The sequence below is a fragment of the Podarcis muralis genome, chromosome 7 (assembly GCF_964188315.1).
Source record: "Podarcis muralis chromosome 7, rPodMur119.hap1.1, whole genome shotgun sequence".
Classification (NCBI taxonomy): domain Eukaryota; kingdom Metazoa; phylum Chordata; class Lepidosauria; order Squamata; family Lacertidae; genus Podarcis; species Podarcis muralis.
In genome coordinates, this window is record NC_135661.1 from 3,437,709 (window position 1) to 3,444,444 (window position 6,736).

The window sequence follows — 6,736 nt, forward strand, 5'->3', positions numbered from 1 at the left end:
AATTACCAACGAAAGAACAATGGCAATGGAAACTTATGGAATATGCAAAACCGGCAAAACTAACAGAAAAATTACATGAAAAGGACAACAAAGACTTTAAAAGAGAATGGGAACCATTTACAACGTATATGAAGAGGCAACATAAAGAAATGGACTCATTGGCAGGGTTTGAGTGGACAATCACAACTGTCTACAACAAAAAATAAGAACTATATGTATTGAGGAAATTTTGGGGAAACATCAAATACGCAAGGAGAACAATAGGGAAATAAAATATGAGTACGAGGGAAGTCCAGGGGAGGAGGGTCGAAATATGAAAACTTGTTAAAGATATAGTGTTAGAAGTAGAATCCATGGAAAAATCAATAAAAAATTATTTTTTAAAAATAAATAGAATCTCTGGATAAGAAAATGTCATTGACTGGAATATGATATTCCAGTTTTGATTGCTGGAAATTTAGCAATTGGGAAATATTATCCTGGATATTGACAGAATCTGGGAATGATTCAAAGTACTTGGTATTGTATTTTTATTTGTAAACATTGAAATGAGGAAGTCTTTTTACTCAGAGTGAGAAGGATGACCAAATATTTGACAGACCTTGAAATAGCAAGGTCATGTAGATCCAAGGGGGGAGGAAGTGGATACCGCGGAAGAATATTGTAAAATTTGTGGAGGAAAATGATCTGACATGATCTACTATTCCAGCCTGGTTATCTCTTCCTAATTCTGGGTGTTGTGTTTTATTAACTTCAATATCTCTTGTGAAAAGGTCTTTTAATGTACGGTCAGTAAAAGCCTGGATGTAAGGCCTGCCTTTTGTGTGAACAGTTTTGTTTTCGTTTTCTCCTTATGGGTGGATCCCAGGACAGACTAGGTCTGGCTGAAGGTCTGCCCTGAAACCTTTGCTGGAAGGATCTCCCATTGCTGTGCCACTTTGCAGGAGTCGACTCCTGCAGGCGGCTTCTCTTGTGTGCGGGTGGAGGCGCGCTGCCTGCAGAAGTGGACCCTGGGACTAGCTACCTGGAAAACCTCTGTGCCTGAGGACGCCACAACTCCTGTGGCCTTTTCAGGCTTTGCCCTCGGATGGGAAGAGCATTGCACCCGGGAGAGGGAAAGGGGAGTCAAACAGGCACTCAAGGGATAATTTCAGAGAAAAAGCTTTATTTCTGCCATCCGGGGTTGGTAGAAGGAGCTAGTGTGATAACTTCACAAACAAGCACAAGTTCACAGCCATTTGCACAGAGCATATATTCCCCTCCAGTTCCCTCCACCTTCTCCCCCTCCTCAGGAGTCCTGCCTCATGAGTTTCCCTGAGCATGAACAGAAAGCTCCTGTCCTGGGACTCTTGGGACTCTTGGTGCCCTTCCCAGGAAAGGGGGATGAGAAGCCAAGGGGGTTGAAGAAGCCTTGCGTTCAGCGGGTCCAATATGTGTTGCAACTGGATGAGATAAGACTCAGTTCCCAGGCCTGTTTATTCCTGGCATTGACAGAGCCTATTCATTAGCTTTTTGAAGCCTTCTTGTACTGATAAAAAATAACCTTTTGCTTATGCAGCAGCATCTTGTGAGAAAGCAGAGAAGAGCAGAGAAAAGCTGTTGTAGACGAGAGAAAGGGGAAATTTGGTTTTGAGGCCTGGGGTGACTTTGGGCCTGGGGGGGGGGGTCACCTGTCCTCACCTCCTTCATTCCCTGGCTTCTCCCCGCCCCCCCCCCCCCGGAGAAAGGGGAAGGCATGGACAACAGACAGTCGCTTCAGGACACCGATCCGCTCTCAAGAAGCCGACGCATGGGAAGAGCCGCACCCCATCAGCTGCGAGCAGTACCTGTTCCGCCTCCAAATAATCATTTGGGCTTCTGTGTATATTCCCAGGTTGTACTTTCAGTTAGTTGGGAAAGGGGGGGGGGCGGTTCTCCAGCAGATGCAGGAGTGAAACGCCATCCCTTTTGTTGTGTTGAAAACAACAACTCTCATCTGTGGGAGCCTCAGCTTCTGATCCTAAGGATGAGGCTAATGCTTCTGGTCCTATCCCTGAAGTTCTTTTATAGGTACTGAAGATTGACTGGATATTCTGTTTATTGGTTTGGTAATGCTGTGTGTCATTTAGAATGCGGTTGAACAACTCACACCGCTCATGTGATGGCTCTCTGGGAAGTCAGCCCAAATCATGGCATGCACCGCATCCCAGAGAAAAAGGGTACGTGAGCCTTAAAAACCCTTTTGGATCTCTGTCCGAACAGAACAGCTGCATTATTTCTCTGGGAAGGTTTTAGTTTAGGTTTTAGGATCCCAGCTGCTGTCCCCCCCAATTCAGGTGACCCACCAAATCAGAAATCAGTTAGAGAGATGCCCAAAGCAAGAAAATACTTAAAGAATTTAAGGCAGGGAGGGTAGCCGGCCCCTTTTCCGTCCCTCCCATAGAGAGTTTGCATATATCCCCATTAGGCATCATCACCAAAAAGGCACCCGGTGAGTTTCGCATGATTCACAACCTATCCTACCCAAAGGGAGGGTCCGTCAATGATGCGATACCTCAGGAACTTTGCTCTGTGAGGTATGCCTCCTTTGACCAAGCGGTTAAACTTATTCGCAAATTTGGAAAAGGCGTGTTGCTGGCAAAATGTGATATAGAGTCTGCTTTCTGACTCCTGCCAGTCCACCCGGAAGATTTCCGGTGGCTGGGTTTTAAATTTGACGGGGCATACTTTGTAGACACAGGACGTGGGTGGCGCTGTGGGTAAAACCTCAGCGCCTAGGACTTGCCGATTGTATGGTCGGCGGTTCGAATCCCCGTGGCAGGGTGAGCTCCCGTCATTCGGTCCCAGCACCTGCCCACCTAGCAGTTCAAAAGCACTCTTAAGTGCAAGTAGATAAATAGGCACCACTTTATAGCGGGAAGGTAAACGGCGTTTCTGTGTGCTTTGCTGGTGCTGGCTCGCCAGAGCAGCTTCGTCACGCTGGCCACGTGCCCTGGAAGTGTCTCCGGACAGCACTGGCCCCAGGCCTCTTAAGCGAGATGGGCGCGCAACCCCAGAGTCGGACACAACTGGCCCGTACGGGCAGGGGTACCTTTACTTACTTTGTAGACAAAGCAATGCCTATGGGTTGCTCAGTAGCCTGTGCAGCCTTTGAGGCATTTAGTACCTTTTTGGACTGGGCGCTTCGTTTTAGAACAGGCTCTGAGGGTGTGTCGCAGTACTTGGACAACTTTATTCTCGTAGCTGATAGTAGGCATAAGTGCTCGGCCCTTCTGGAAGCCTTCACATCTTTAGCAGGAGAGCTGGGAGTACCTTTGGCTGCAGATAAAATGGAGGGCCCAGCTACAACTATGGTTTACCTAGGCATTGAGTTGGACACAGTCGCCCAAACCTCAAAACTTCCTAGTGAAAAATTGGTTGCGCTTAGGGACCTCATTCAGCAACTTCTCCCTCTATAAAAGTTACGCTCAGGCAGATTCAGTCGTTGTTAGGCCATTTGAACTTTGCTTGTTGAGTGGTTTCCCCAGGCCGCCCATTTTGCGGCCGCCTCGCAAGGTTGTCAGCAGGCTTGCGGTCACCCCATCACAGGGTTCGCCTATCTAAAGAGGTAAAATCCGATCTGGAAGTCTGGCTGAAGTTCTTGGAAAGGTATAATGGTGAAGAAGCAACCGTTGGAACGCAAAGGCAACGCGGCCAGTACCTAATGCAAAGGGGTAGCGACAAAGACGTGTCCTTTTAAGCCTCCCTCCTTTTGCTTCACCAAGCCCCCCACAAACGTTAAAGGTGCCCCACCACCCTGCGAATGCGGCTAGAAATAAGAACCCCCAGCCAAACCTGATCCGTCGGGCAAGCTGTGCGCTTCCAAATAAAAGGACTAAACGGTGATGGGCTGGCGCTGAACGTGCAAACCGCATTCCGCAAAGCTCCACTGCAGAGAAGCCACCCAGAGAGAAGGGAACACCCGGTCGATGGGGTTTTCCAGCGCGGTTTCAGCCCTGCTGTTCCGGAGCTAAATGGCTCTGGCTGCTGAAGCGGCTGCCTGGAACACGGGCGGGCTTGAGGCAGGCAATCCAATGGGAGGCACAACACCGATGCGCGGGTAAATCCAAGTGAAAATCGATCACCGAAGGAATTGAGATACACAGCCTAAAGAAAAGGTAAGCAAGAGACAAAACAACCTTAATACAAACCAAAGCGGGATGGCTGGCGAGGCGAAGAGGGCGAGTCCCGGCCGCGCTGGCCCTAAACAGGGCAGGCTATGCCCCCCAGCCACCCAACTGGCTGGCTGGGTTGACGACACGGCCGGGATTCCCTCGGTCTCACGGGGGCTGGAACCAGCCCCCGCGCACATGGAGTGGGCATGAAGCCCGCAACCCCAACTTCTCGCCAGGTTCGGAAGTGGCTTTGTTGTGTTGAAAACAACAACTCTCTGTGGGAGCCTCAGCTTCTGATCCTAAGGATGAGGCTAATGCTTCTGGTCCTATCCCTGAAGTTCTTTTATAGGTACTGAAGATTGACTAGATATTCTGTTTATTGGTTTGGTAATGCTGTATGTCATTTAGAATGCGGTTGAAAAACTCACACCGCTCATGTGATGGTGTGATAGGCGCACGTACATAGATCAGCACAGGAAGACCGACCTGAAGCCATTTTGATTCCTAAACTGAGCAAATGTTTTCTCTGCAAGGTCAAACTGGAAAAGCCTTCCCACTGTCTTTTCCTTCACAAACCCTGTCTTAAGGGCATGTCTGTGTTTGAATAGGGTATGAGCCTGTGACCTGGCCCAGGAACTAAGTATTTATCATTACAAAAGACTGGTCAGGCTCCCCAGGCAATCCAATCAAGTAACCTGCCAGACAGGAGATAAACAAGGACAAAAACATTAAATTTCTGTTTAGACCGCCTTTTCTGTGATGTAGGTGTGATGTATCTGAGGGGTGGTCTTAGGTTACACCCCTTCTGTGATGTATGTATGATGTTCCAGGGGGTGGTCTTGGTCTACAGGGTGGCAATTTCAAGAGTCCATATAAGGCCTTGCACACCATTGTTCTGGGTCCCTCCTCCTCTCCTGCTTGTGAGGGGAGCACCCTGTTGCAACAGATCAGTAAAGATCAAGCTTACTAGCTGCCTTGCTTCTCAATATTCTCTGGTTGGCCTCTGTTATCTTCTCCTACCAATAGGGAACCTATGTAAGGACTCTATATGGGCTCTTGGATACCCCATAAGGGGAAAGGGCAATTTTTATTTACAACAGAGGCTCTCTGGGAAGTCAGCCCAAATCACGGCCTGCACCGCATCCCAGAGAAAAAGGGTGCGTGAGCCTAAAACGTACAGGGGAGGGAACCAAGCAAGCTGTTAGGGACCAATTCTCATTTACTGCACCCTCATGGTAAGACCTTGGGAAAATGCCACCTTTTCCCAGACATGAGCTATATAGAGCATGGTTATTCCTCTTGTGAAATCAGGGAGACGTTTAATTAGTAAGGAATTCCATGGGTTGTAATGACACCACCACAAATAGCTCTGAACAGGCCTCTGTCTCCAATTTCTACATTTTACCCTGGCCAGCCCCTGAAAGAGCTGAATGGTTCTGGCTTTGGAACAAAATTCTGCCTAAAAGGTCCTTCCTGGGGGTTTTTTATGTTAGCCGCTCTGAGCCCGGCCTCAGCCGGGGAGGGCAGGATACAAATAAAAAATTCTAATTCTTATTCTTATTCTTATTAAAAGGGAACACAAATGCCAAATTAAAACTAAATATACCACACTGACTTTGAGGAGAAAAAGAAAACACACTCACTCTCTATGGAGGTCGCTGTGTACCAGCGTTGCTAAGGGCCCCCGAGCCCCTGGAGACATGATGTCACAGCACTATGACAACATGATGGAATGATGATGTCAGTGGAAAAGAGACCTCTTGCTCATCTCTTTTTCTATTTACATACTATTTGCTGATTTATGATCCAGCAAACCTTCACTGAAGATGAACTAAGAACTTCTTAATGGATTGAATATTTTTTAAATTAATTCTCCATTAGTAACATTCTAATGATAACAAATCAAATCAATTCTTGCCACATCATAATACAAACAATAAAGCCAATTATACATTCCAAACTAAAAATTTTGGGGAGGCCTTTCCATGTTCTGGCTGTTGGGAGACCCGGCTGCTTCTCCCCCTCCCAACCCCGCCATATCCACGAGGGAGCGCCGAGAAAGGCGGCCCTTCTTCCTTTCAATCCCCCCTTGGTGGGCAGTGCTGAAGCGGAAACCGGGTTTGTGAGGGGAGATAGGGAAGCAGCAGCCATGGAGGCAAACGGCGGCCGGAGGGGGTGGGGCGAGAGAAGGCCTGGGCGCTCCCTCGCTCGAGGCTGGGCTGCGTGGTGGGTCTCTTCAGCACGGCCGCCAGACTCGACGTGTGCCGTCGCTGCCCGGGCCCCGGTCTCCCTCCCTCCGTCCCAACCGGCTCTCCTCCTCCGCCAGCTGCCTGGGCGAGACCCGGGAGGTGGGCGGCGGGAGGGTGTCGGGTGTGTGGATCGATAAGAGTTTGAGGCGCCTCTATTCGCCTTGCTTTTCCCTCAGCTGTGGGGGGGGAAGGAGGCGCTGCGCTTCCCGAGGCCCCCCAAAAAAGTAGTTGTTGTTTAGTCGTTTAGTCGTGTCTGACTCTTCGTGACCCCCTGGACCAGAGCACGCCAGGCACTCCTGTCTTCCACTGCCTCCTGCAGTTTGATCAAACTGATGTTGGTAGCTTCAAGAACAC